This window comes from Sus scrofa, chromosome 16 (assembly GCF_000003025.6).
Source record: "Sus scrofa isolate TJ Tabasco breed Duroc chromosome 16, Sscrofa11.1, whole genome shotgun sequence".
NCBI classification, from domain to species: Eukaryota; Metazoa; Chordata; class Mammalia; order Artiodactyla; family Suidae; genus Sus; species Sus scrofa.
Window position 1 is genome coordinate 69,527,158 of NC_010458.4, and position 13,017 is coordinate 69,540,174.

At 39.9% G+C, this 13,017-nt stretch overlaps 1 protein-coding gene and 1 long non-coding RNA gene across 3 annotated transcripts in view; one reads left to right on the forward strand and one right to left on the reverse strand.

Annotated features, from left to right (window-relative positions):
• GRIA1 (glutamate ionotropic receptor AMPA type subunit 1) overlaps positions 1-13,017 on the reverse strand; it is a 321,581-nt gene that overhangs the window by 194,372 nt on the left and 114,192 nt on the right. The gene's annotated exons all lie outside the window — the stretch shown is intronic.
• LOC110257318 overlaps positions 1-13,017 on the forward strand; it is a 189,500-nt gene that overhangs the window by 3,170 nt on the left and 173,313 nt on the right. The window lies entirely within an intron of this gene.

Below are 13,017 nucleotides of genomic sequence, written 5' to 3' on the forward strand. Positions count from 1 at the left end.
GTGCAATCATTATGGAAAATAGTATGGAGATTCCTCACAAAACTAAGAATAGAATTTCCCAGCAATCCCACTTCTGGGCATATAACCAGACAAAACTATAATTTAGAAAGATACATGTACCCCTTTGTCCATAGCAGCACTATTTAAAATAGCCAGGACATGGAAAAACGTAAGTGTCCATCAATGGAGGAATGGATAAAGAAGATGTGGTGCAGATGTATGAAATACTACTCAGCCATAAAAATAATGAAATAATGTCACTTGCAGCAATATGCATGAATCAGAGATTATCGTATTAAATAAAGTATTTCAGAAAGAGAAAGATAAATATCATATGATATCACTCATATGTGCAATCTGTAATATGACACAAATGCACAAACATGAAACAAAAACAGAATCACAGACATAGAGAACAGACCTGTGGTTGTCAAGAGGGAAGGGGGTGGGGGAGGGAAGGATCGTGAGTTTGGGATTAGCAGATGTAAAGTTGTCTATATAGGATGGATAAACAACGAGGTCCTACTGTATAGCACATGGAACTATATACAATATCCTGTGATAAACTATAATGGAAAAGAATATGAAAAAATATATGTATGAATATATATTCTCATATATATGAATGTATAATTGAGTCACTTTGCTATACAGCAAAAATTAACATGTAAATTAACCATAGTTCAATAAAATTGAAACAAGGACTTTACAGATGTAATGGCAGATTAGATGCTCCTTAGAAGACAATTAGTAAACTTCAAGATAGATCATTGAAGGAAAACAATAGGATTAAAGCACAGGAAGAGAAAAGGATAGAAAATTATTATTGTTGCTGTTTTATCCAGTCCATATTTATTTATATTTACCCATATATTTATAATGTTTTCCTTTTTATTCCATTCTGCATCTCCGAGTTTCCATCTGGAATAATTTTCCTTCTCCCTGGATAATATCTTTTAGGATTTCCATTAGCATGGGTCTATTGCTGACAAATACATTTTTTTTAAGTTAGTATGAAAGTGTCTTTATTTCACAATCTCTCTTGAAAATGAGTTTTTGTTGGATATAGAGTCTACATTTACAATAATTTTCTTTCAACACCTTAAAGATATGATTCAGTTGTGTCTTGGGAAGAGTCAGCTGCCAGATTTATCATTTCACAGGAATCTGTTTGTCACCCCTTCCCTTCCTCACTCTGAATGCTTTTAATAGGTTGCCTTTGGTTTTGGTTATCAGTAACATTACTATGTTGTGTCTAGGTGTTATTTCTTTTATTTAACATGCTTTAGGTACATTGAACTTCTTGAATTTCTGTTTTGCTGTCTTTTATCAGGTTTAGGAAGCAATTGACTCTTGAGACATCATTCCAAAAATCCTCTTACTTTTTGCCTTAAGGCATTCCATTTACATGTGTGTTAGATTTTCCCACTGTACTCACTATATCTTCCACATATTATATTTAGTTAAGTTTAAAAATACAAAAATTGTCCAACAGTCATGGTATATATGTTGGCAAGAGAAAAATAGTAGAGTTCTACATCTTTGTACTGTTTAGGAAGAGGACAGAAGAACCAATATACAAAAACATTTGGTAAGTCAAGAATGAATGTTTTAGTCTCTGATATAACCACTAAAACAATAGTTAAGGATTTTCAAATTTCTAAATTAATAAGATGAGTAGGAGTTCCCGCTGTGGCTCAGTGAGTTAAGAATCCAGCTGCAGCAGCTCGGGTCACTGTGGAGCTGATCCCTGGCCTGGTGCAGTGGGTTAAAGGATCTTGCACTGCCTCAGCTTTGGTGTAGGTTGCAGCTGCAGCGTGGAGTCCTTCCCTGGCTGAGGAACTTCCATATGCCGCAGGTGCAGCCATTTAAAAAAAAAAAAGTAAAAAGTGGAAAAATTAAATGTTTAGTAAATCTGGAAGAGGTCAAAAAATGAATGATGCAGTTAAATCTATCTTGAGAGGGAAAGGCATGGCTTTAAAAATGCATGCTGTACAGTAGAAAATTCACGGAACACTAAACCAGCTACAATGGAAAAAAATAAAAATCATTACATATTTAAAAAATTGCATATATTAGAAGAGAAGAAAAACCGTAAAAAAAAAAAATCAATGAGCTAAGCATCCATTTCAAGAACACAAGAGAGGAGAAGAAAATACAGTGTGGAAATGAATAAAGTAAGAAATGCGCACTAGAAAAGATCAACAAAGTCAAAACCAGCCCCTAAAGAATCTTGGGAAAAGTACAGGAGCAAAGAAGCCCAGAAAAAACAATACCAGCAATTTAAAGGGTACTATCACTCTAAATCCTACAGACATGAAAAAGAAGACATTATGAACAACTTTATGACAAGGTATTTGAAAATGCAGATGCGGTGGGTGAATTCCTAAATAATATAAATGATTAAAACAACCACAAGGAGAATTGCAAAGTTGATGAGTGCTATAACTATTCAAGACCTTCAACACTTTTCATAAGGAAAACTCCAGCCCTTTCTTCCAAGTTCTATAAAACAGTACAAACTTCTTACACAGCTCTTCCAGAGACTAGAAAGAGGGAGCATTCCGTTACTACTCCCGCGAGGTCAGCACAACCCTGATACCACATTTAATAAGGACACCATGAGAAAAAAAATTACAGGCACTTTATTTCATAATTGAGAGGAAAAAAATTTAAAGTAAATGGGATACAGGAGTTAATATCATGGCCAATTTGGCAAGAAAAGGTAATGTTGTCAAGGTGACTAGGTTGTATTCATAGAAAACCTCAAAATGCTACTGAAAAATATTACAATTACTAGATGAATATATCAAAGTCACTGGATATGAAATCAATATAAAACAAATAACTTCTATTTGATATACCAGCAACAAACTGTTATAATATTTTATTTTATTTATTTATTAATTTTTTTTTTTTTTGTCTTTTTGCCTTTTCTAGGGCCGCTTTCCGAGGCATATGGAGGTTCCCAGGCTAGGGGTCCAATCAGAGCTTCAGCCACCGGCCTACGCCACAGCCACAGCAACGCAGGATCCGAGCCGCATCTGCAACCTACACCACAGCTCATGGCAATGTTGGATCCTTAACCCACTGAGCAAGGCCAGAGATCGAACCCGAAACCTCATGGTTCCTAGCAGGATTCGTTAACCACTGAGCCACGACGGGAACTCCAAACTGTTATAATATTTTAAAAGGTACTGTTTATAATAACATTAGAGAACACTAAATATCTAGAAATAAATCTGACAAATGATGTGTAAGATCTCTGCATGGAAAACTATGAAACACTACTGAAAAAAATATAAGAAGACCGAAGTACGTAGAGCAATGTATTATGTTCCTGGATTGAGAGATAATGTGTATAGCTACCCATTTTTCCAAACTGATATGTAAATTAAAGTCCATCTCAATCCCTACAGGTTTTTTTCATAATTTGACAATGTTGATTCTGAAATTTATATGAAAGTGGAAAAGCCTAACAATGGGTTCAAAATAATTTTGAAAAAGAGTAAGGTGGAAAGATTTTCCATCCCAGATATTAAGACTTAGGTTAAATTTTAGACCTAAGATACACAAACAGCCCAGTGGAGTAGTAAATAAAGATTGGAAACAGAAAGTGCCAAATCACACATACTTGTGGTCTCTTGATTTATGACAAAGATGCCGCTGAAGTTCAGTGGAGAAAGGGTGAGGTTTTCAATAAACAATGCCATCAGTTGGGTGTCAGTATGAAAACACTGATTCTAGACCCCTGTATCACACTGCATAAAAACTCAATTCCAGATGGATTAATCTAAACGGAAAATGCAAAGCTGCCAGAAGGTAGTATAGGAGAAGATCTTGATGACCTCAGGGTGGGAGAACTCTTCTTAAACAAGATAAAAACAAAAACACCCTGATGGGTCGGGCTGCGTTCAGGTGAACAGTTTCTGTTCTGTCCATACAGCAGCATCATTTAGAGAGTGAAAATGCAAGCCACAGGAAGAAGATACTTGCAACATATCCATTCGACCAAGAGCTCATATCCAGACCATCTACCAATCTGTAAGAAAAGCACATGTAGCCCAGCAGGAAAATGGGGAAAAGGCATGAACCATGATCACTTTGAAAAGCATATCAACATTTCAGTACACATAACCATGAAGCTGACATCACGAATAATCAGGAGACATACAAATTAAAATCACAATGAGTTATCACTACACCCCCACCAGAATGGCTAAAATTAAAATGACTGGCAATCTCAAGTATTTGAGAGAATTTGGAGCGATGAGACCTGTCACAGAATGATGGTGGGAGTGTAAACTGGTCGAGTCACTTTGGAAACTCTCTGGTAGTGTCTGTGAAAACGGAGCATTCTCATGTCGCTCCTAGGTCTATATCCAGCAGAAATACGTGCACATGTGCAGCAAGAGATGTATGCAAGAATATTTATAGACTCATTATTCAAAAGTATAAGCAGCTTGAATGTCCATCCGCTGTAGCATTACGGATGGATGAACTGGGACATAGTCACTCACTAGAATCCTCTACAGAAATGAAAGCCAAGAAACTACAACCATGTACAACCATGTGGAGGAACCTCATACGTGGAATGTTGATCAAAGGAAAACATACACACACACAAAATTATACTGAATTATTTTCTGTCTCTAAATTATAACAAGAAGGCAATATTAAGCTGACATTTAGGAGTGCATGTTTTGGTAAATATATAAACAAAAACAAAGATGTCCTTATGAGTCAGATAGTCTCTTTGGTGGGACAGTTTGTACTAAAAAGGGGGACAGGAAGTTTTGGGGGAATTAGCAACATTTTATTTCTTGACCTCGGTGGCAGTTGTTATGAGGTTAACTTGGTGATAACGCTGTAAGTTTGCTCTGAGTATGTGGGGTAGACTTTACAATTCATAAAAGTTAAAAATGAGAGAGCAACCAGAAACATTGATTTTTGAATGGAATTTTTGGATTCTAAAATGGTACTAATCAGTTTTGGAATATTTAGAAATCTCTGTGGACCATATGCATTTCATCTGTGAGCTGCCCTTGTGTAACCTATAAAGGTAGCTTGTGTTTGATCAGAAGTTCGGGGCAGTCTTCTGGTTCTATTCTGGTGCAAGAGTCTGAGAAAATTGGAGGGTACCAATTTACTTTGTGTGTAGAGAACCAGAGTTACACAAAAGTAACAAATCAAACTTCCTTCTCTCAGCTCTCTTCATTTTCCCCCCTCTTCTCTCTCAGTGGTAGCAGATCCCTGAAGAAAGCTCCAGGGAGAAATTTAAAAACTTATTTCTGGAGTTCTTGTGGCACAGTGGAAACGAATCTGACTAGGAACCATGAGGTTGCAGGTTCGATCCCTGGCCTTGCTCAGCGGGTTAAGGATCAGGCACTGCTGTGAGCTGTGGTGTAGGTCGCAGATGCGACTCTGATCTGGTGTTGCTGTGGCTGTGGCTGTGGTGTAGGTCATTGGTTACAGTTCCCTCTGATTAGACCCCTAGCTTTGGAACCTCCATATGCCATGGGTGTGGCCCTAGAAAGACAAAACAAACAAACAAATCCCCAAAACAAAAAAACAAAACAAAACAAAACCACTTGTTTCTGATGTCTCCATGCATGATAGCAACTTCACAAGTGAAAGAGGACTCCTGAGGCTTCTTAGGCTTCCAGGAGATTTTAAACCAAAGAGAAAAAAAATTTTTCTTTTCTTTTTTTTTTTTTAGGGCCACACCCGTGGCATACAGCAGTTCCCAGGCTAGGGGTTGAATCTGACCTGCAGCTGCAGGCCTCAGCCACAGCCACAGCAACACCAGTCCAAACCTCATGTGTGATCTACACCACAACTCACAGTAGTGCCAGATCCCTGACCCTCTGAGAGAGGCCAGGGATCGAACCCACATCCTCATGGATACTAGTTGGATTCATTTCTACTGCGCCACCACAGGAACACCGAAAAATGTTTTTTGTTAATGGCATTGCCATTTATAGAGAGTTTACTACATGTCTAAATCTGTACAGAATTCTCTGCATATCATTTAATGATCACACCATAGAAACATTTCTGGGCCACGAGAATTATTGGACGTGTTGTATAGATGAGAAGGTTGAGGCTCAAGAACATAGCACACCAGTGGACTCAAGTTCAGAGCTGTTTGTTAATAACCATTACATTGCATTTGCAAGGTCATCAGTCCCCATGTGAGATATACAGACATCCTTTTAGGATGCCCCAGATTTTGAAGAACAGAGACATAGGTATTTTCATATTCACCATGAAAATACACTCCAGCTGCTTAAGTCCTCATTGCCTTGAGCACTCAATAAATACGGGTTATTGGCATAGTCTTTTCATCCTTCCAGTTTCCCTGAGACTGGTTGTACAAGCTCAGTATGGTTGAATAAAGCCCTGACCATTTCCCCAGCTTGAACACAAAGGGCTCAGAAACAGAGAGGAAAGGAGTTGTTGCAGTTATGTACTAAAGAGACAGTGTTCAGTCCACCATTAGTATTTGACCAAGGACAATACTGGCCAAATAGTGAGTGTTGAAGAAACTCAGAAAATTAAAACACTTTAGCCTTGGAAAATGCCAATGGAGGGATCTGTTCAGTTTCCCCCATCAAAGAATCCAAGATTTGAGGCCTGGGGCAGTATGCCACATGGGGTTACAAGTGGAAAGAGCGCCACACATGACTCCTAGCAATGGTGGCTGGAACTTCATCAATTTTGGTTTTGCTGTTTGTCAAGTGGAAGTCTTAGAATAGACCTTGCTTTTAAAAGGCATTTAAACATTAAGAAAAATCTTAAGAGCAATTCTAATATAAGGCAGGGGGCATTGTTAAGTAGTGAGAGGGAGAGAGCAAGTTTATCTCATTGTTCTTCCTTCCCCCTTAGGCAGCCCAGGACCAAGACCTGGCACGTAGTAGGTTCACAATGAATATTTGAAGAATAATGTTTGAGTATTCTCTGTTTCTGGAGAGTGCAATTTAAGCCCATCTGGGATAGAGCACTTCAAGGTCCCTTCCAACTCAAAGAGTCCAGTCATCTAAAGGATGTGCCTGAGACCATCCTGGGAGCAAGGTAGGGGCAGATCTGGGTGGTCAACTGCCTTTCCCATCTGGCATTCCTAGGGCTCATTCTCTGCCTCTTGGCCAGGGGCGATTTCACTTACGAGCTCTTCAGTTCAAGCCTTAACTCTCAAGAGTTGTGTGCAGACGTGTTCCCTGTGCTTCCGCTCATATTTTTTTAAAGCTCTGATTTGATTTTCACCTTTGCCTTGGACATGTACCTTGATGACAGGAAACACAGATGCACATGAGAATAAATGAAAGTTAATCCTAAGCCATTCATGTCCCAGTGAAAGATCAGGAACCAAAGATGCCTTCATCTTTAGCTGTGAGATTCTGAAATGGCAGGGCTAGAGAATTTCTAAAAGTCAATTCCAGTCTGGTACTATTGTGTAAAGACAATTTTCTGAAAATCAAGTTAAAAAAAAAATAAGTGTGGATGGGCCAGGTTAAAACCTTAGCTCAATCACTTGTTGGCTAAAGGATCTTCTTCAAGATCCCAAACTCTTTGGGCTTCAGTTTTATTTTTCTTTTATTTTTATACAATGAGGATAATAGCATCTCTTACCTCATGGAGACACATGGGAGAAACCATACGAAACATTAAAAAGAAAGCCTAGCAGTCAGGATGTTCTCAGTCAGTGTGAGCTATTATTCTGACCAACCAGCTGCTGAATGAATTCTCTTGACAATATCTCTGCCACATGGTCCCCTTGCTTGAAAACCTCTAGTAATGGAGAGCTCACTACTTCAAGAGGGAATCAGCTTCATCCTCAGGCATCTCATCAGCCCAGACTTCCCCCTTCCTCTTGAGACAAGGATGTCTCTGAAGGCCAAGATAATGATATTCCAGGTGGGATCCCAGGGTGTGATGCCACTCTGACAGCCAAACTTACAGTTAAACTTGAGGTAAACAGAAGACTTCACCTTTCAGGTCTGGCAGGTTGGCAGTCTCCGTGCAAAGCTCACCTAAACCCAAATTTTACAAAGTTGCTAGACACAGGGAACCTCTGAAACAATTTTTTTGCAGCAAGGTTCCAAGGTGGTAGACAGCTGTCTCTTTCCTTTCCTGGTTTCCCCCCAGCCCCTAGCCTGGCAAGGAACAGTTACTGCTCTTTGGTCCCCTCAGGATGTTTCTTTTTCAGTCTGTGATTTGGGACCATCTTTTTCTATAAATGCATGTCCCCTGGATACAGTGACCTGAGATGCCACCTGTGAACAATCCGGTGGACATATGACATTTCTTTCCTCAAGAAATTCAGGAACAGAGAGCGTCTCTTTCCTATGGTTTGAAAATGTATCCCCACAGTCTCTATATGTCTGTCTCCAACCAGGAGGAGATGGCTCACCCTAGAGACCAGCTGTGATTGACTCTGTTGGGCCTGTGAGGCACTCAGTTCTCTGCTTGCTTTATGGCGTGTGGAAATTCCTAGGCCAGGGACCGAACCCACTACTCATGCCACAGTGGCCACCTGTTTGTGACCAGCTGCAGTGGTGATGCTGGATCCTTAACCTATGTGCCACAAGGCAACTTCCTGCCTTGACTCTAGTCCAGCTGGTAGCCTTCCTCATTTTTCCCTGTGACTGTACATGTTTGGAGGCCTTTCCCCATGCCGTTTCTCAGGCCTGGCATCTCCTCTTTCCTGCCTTTCCCTTTCTTCGGAGTCCACTTTCTCTGGACCTTTCACCATCTATGATCTTGACGCTTCCCAACCACCCAGGATCTGTCCTTATACCTTAAACACAGTCACTTAAGTTTTCTGAAATGGTGGCAAACTCACTGGCAGGCTTGTACCACTCAAATAATTTTGTGAGGATTGTCCATTTATAAGATGATGGTCTTTGAGGTGAGGTATTGTCACTTATACTTTCAATAATTTCTAAAGTACCTAGCTTGGTATATGCTTAGTAAATTTTTCTAGACCAAAATTATCTATTGGAAGTGATTAAACAGTGTTGAGGTAGAATTAGCAAGGGACTTCAAGTCAGCCAAAAAAGAGGGAAATTGTATAAAATCAACAGCCCCACTCTGGCGAACCTTGATTAAGCTTACACTATTTAATACTGGCTACCATGGTTTCCCTTTCACTCTGTTAAAATGTCTAGGACAGATAGGCAAGTTCGTATGATTTTTTCAGGGGACCACATCATAAGCTCAGGAGTACAATACTCACTGAATGAAGTGAAGGAGGGAGTTATTCCTGAGAAGGAAATGTAATTTCACATGCAGATAAATGCAGAGAGGCTGATAAATCCAGTGGTCTACCGAAATCAATTTACCCTGAGGCTGCCCTCGGATCTCAGCCTTCCCTCCGCTCCGTAGCACGGTGTCCAAGGCTCACTGAATTTCAAGCAAAGATGCTTTTCCAGTCTCATCCAATTGTTTCCATTTACCTCTGTGCTCCAGCAAATGGACTGCTTGTCATTTTTAAAACACAGTTTTAGTTCCCTGCTATTATCTTTGCTTATATGTTTTCCTTTCTCTCAGGGGTACCAAATCCTACACATCATTTAAGCTTCAGCTACCTCCTCCCTGAAACCATCCAAATCAAAGGAAAAGGATCAGCTCCAATAGGTTGTGATCTCCCTGAATTCTCCCTCCCCCAGTTTGACTCTACCTCTTTGCCAAAGCTTTGTCTATTTGAGCTCAAGTATCTATATATCTGTATCTATAGCTATATCTACCTATCCTATCTATCCTTCCTATGTATCTATCTATGTATCTATGTATCTATGTATGTATCTATCTATCTGTGATTGGTGATTTACATGCCATTTTCAAGAGCTTCTCCTGGACTGTGGCCTGAGGGCAGGAGAGGTCTTTTATCCATCTTAATATTTCCCATGGCCTTTAGATATTGCAAAATTTGCTCAATAGTAGCTAATGATAATGCTAATATTTTAAGAGCATTTCTGAATGCTGGGTATCATGCATTATCTCACCGAAGGCTTACAAAGACCCTCAGAAGCAAGAATTCTTATTGTTTCATTGTTTAAATGAGGAAAGTAAGATCTTAAGTAACTTGGCTAAAACCACGTACTGGTAAAACGGAGGAGCCAGACCACAAACCTTGGCAGTCTGGCTAAGGAGCCTGAATTTTTGAAAAAGATTTGGTGACAAAACCCCACCCCTCACCCCTCCATGGGCAACAATTCTAGAGAACAGGCTCTCAAACATAGTAAAGGGGGTGCAAGAGCCCTGGCCCAGACCTCCAGGGATCCTGACACTTGACAGTCTCTGTAACCAATCTGTATTCAGGTAGTCCCCAAATGCACTAAGCATTGAAACTTACAAAGGAAAAGCCATAAAGTGAGTTCTAAGGACCAATTTCTATTGACCAAAGTGCCCCTTCAAAACAGACCTTACAGTTCTGCTGAGCTGAAATTTTCAAAACTGTCACTCTCCCGCAGAGTGAACCCTTCAAAGGGCCTTAAAGAAGCATTCCTGCTGCTGTTCACTTGCTCTCTGCTCCCTTCCGAGCAGACAGCCAAGTGTGGCAGAATGTCTGGGGAGGCCAAGGAGCCAGACTAGTTTGGAATGTTTCCTGTGTCAGTTGAGGTGGAGACCTGTCTGGTCCACCAGCCTGAATGTCAGCTGAGCAGCGCTGGGACAGGCTTCCATGGATAGGACCAGGTTTGGAAGCCACACGTGCTCGTCCATTAACGCCTGTTAAACTGGTGAAGAACAGTGATGTGGAATGGAAGTGAAGAAAGGAGACAAAGCCCTAATAACCCGTCTGGCCTCTGAGGCTGTTGCAGCCAATATTACTTGATAAGGAGAGCAAGGATGCGTGAGAACTCAGAAGCCATTAGCTGAGATTTGAGGTCTCTCTCTCTGCTGCCCTCCCTCCCTTCCCAGCTTTTCCCATGTCAAATTAGGGCCTTCTAGGCTAATGAACAGAGAGCACTGGACTTGGAGTCAAGAACCCTGAGTTTGAGACCCATACCTCCCATTTGCAACTTGCATACCCTGTTGCAAGTCAGAGGTCTCCATTCCCCATCTGAAACTAGAGCTATAGGTAGCATCTGTTGTATCCGCCACTTTTACAGGGGCTGCCATGGGCATCTGTGAGCCAGTGTGTGTAGAGGCTTTGTCATCAATGGGATACATCAAGGACTATGATTTGTTGGGTTTTGTAGTGAGCATGTGGATACAAAAGCCAAAACAAATACAAGACAAAAACAGAGGGACTGTAGGATGTACTTCTAAAAGGAAAGTATTTTATAATGCTTTCCATTCTATGATGTTGGGATAGGCTCGGATAGAATAGATGCAAACTGATTATACTCTCTGCTTAAGAGACTCTTCCCAGTCCTTTGACCCTCTCTCTGAGTCATTTCCAGCTTCTTCTGGATGCTACGATGGTTCCATCCAAAGTGGTGACTCAGTCACTGAGATCTTTCACTTTCACACGTGAAAGTGACACAACTTGGTCCTTGGCAGAATGTTAACCTGTTTTCTTATTGTCCTGGATATGTTTATTTTCTTTATAACATTTCAGGACCTTGAGGGAGGCCTTATGTATCTATGACCTCTCATAGCACATTGACACCGGTCATTTGTGAATGATTCAATGCATCTTTTTTTTTTTTAAATTGAGGTATAGTTGATTTACAGTGTTGTGTAAATTTCTGCTGTACAGCAATTTGATTCAAATATATATATGTATTATATATGTATTTAAATTCTTTTAAATATGCTTTTCCATTATGGGTTATATCTCAGGATATCGCCATCCTGTGCTATACAGTAGGACCTTGTTTTTTATTCAACACATATTTAAAATTAATAAGTAAGCCACAAGAGTATTTCATGTTCAAGTCCTATGTGCCTAGCCCTTGCTGTGTAGTGCTTTGTTAGGTAGTAAGGAGCTCAAGAAGTCTAAAAAATAGAAGAGAATTATATTAGCTAGATCATATCTTACTTTTAAATAGAGGCTTACAATTCAAAAGCATTCTTCAATTTGAGTCATACAATCAATGAAGTAGTATTGGGTTTTAACACAGAGTGTAAAATAAATATTCGTGAATCCATATTGATATAAATAAATGATTAAATAGGCAAATAAATGGGGGTGAATAGACAGTCTTCCAGGCAGAATTCCAAATAATTTATGTAACTCCTCTACCTTTAAAGAAATAGAACCTAAATCTAGGCATAGTGACTTATTTCCAAAAAGTTAGCCAAACAAATATTTAGTGTTAGTTAATAATATGTCATTACTGGTTCATAATCTTGACAACTGCACCATACTAATTTAAGATTTTAATTACAGGGAGTAAAACCAGGTGTAGGCTATATGGGAACTATAGTCGGCCCTCTGTATCTGCCGACATGGAACCCTTAGATTTGGAGGGTTGACTGTGCTTTGCCTTTTTTTGTAAGGGATCTGTGGGTTTGGTATTTGAGGATGGTTCCCAAATGGATACTGAAGGACAACTATATCTTCATGACCTTTCTATAAATATATAACTTACAGTAAAAGTTCACTTAAAAAAAAAGTTTCACAACTGTGTGCCTGTGTAATGCAAGTCCTATTGAATATACATGCTTGTCTTTGCTATCTCCTCCAAACCCACAAACATCTCAGCAAAGGAACGAAATAGGTAGAGACCCACAGAGCAAAGAGATACTGAAAATAAGGCAAGACCAGGAAAAAGAAGTAAAGCATTTGGAGAATAGGAGGTGGATGCATGAAAGGTAACTGACTTAGCAAAGTGAAGAAAGCCGAAATGTAAGTGTCTGCAGAGGAGGTGAGTAGAGTCAATAAAACTAAGCCACTAACACCACAGCTCACCAGAAGGGGTAGGGACGGTAAGCACTGAGATGCTTGAAGGACTATGGTATAGGAATGTGGTGAAAACTGGTAGAAAGCTCCATGACCTTCTCGCAGCCTGTGCAGCCAGCTGATTGCCTCCTTTTCAGCCAAGCAGCAGAAAAGGAGTCTGACAATGA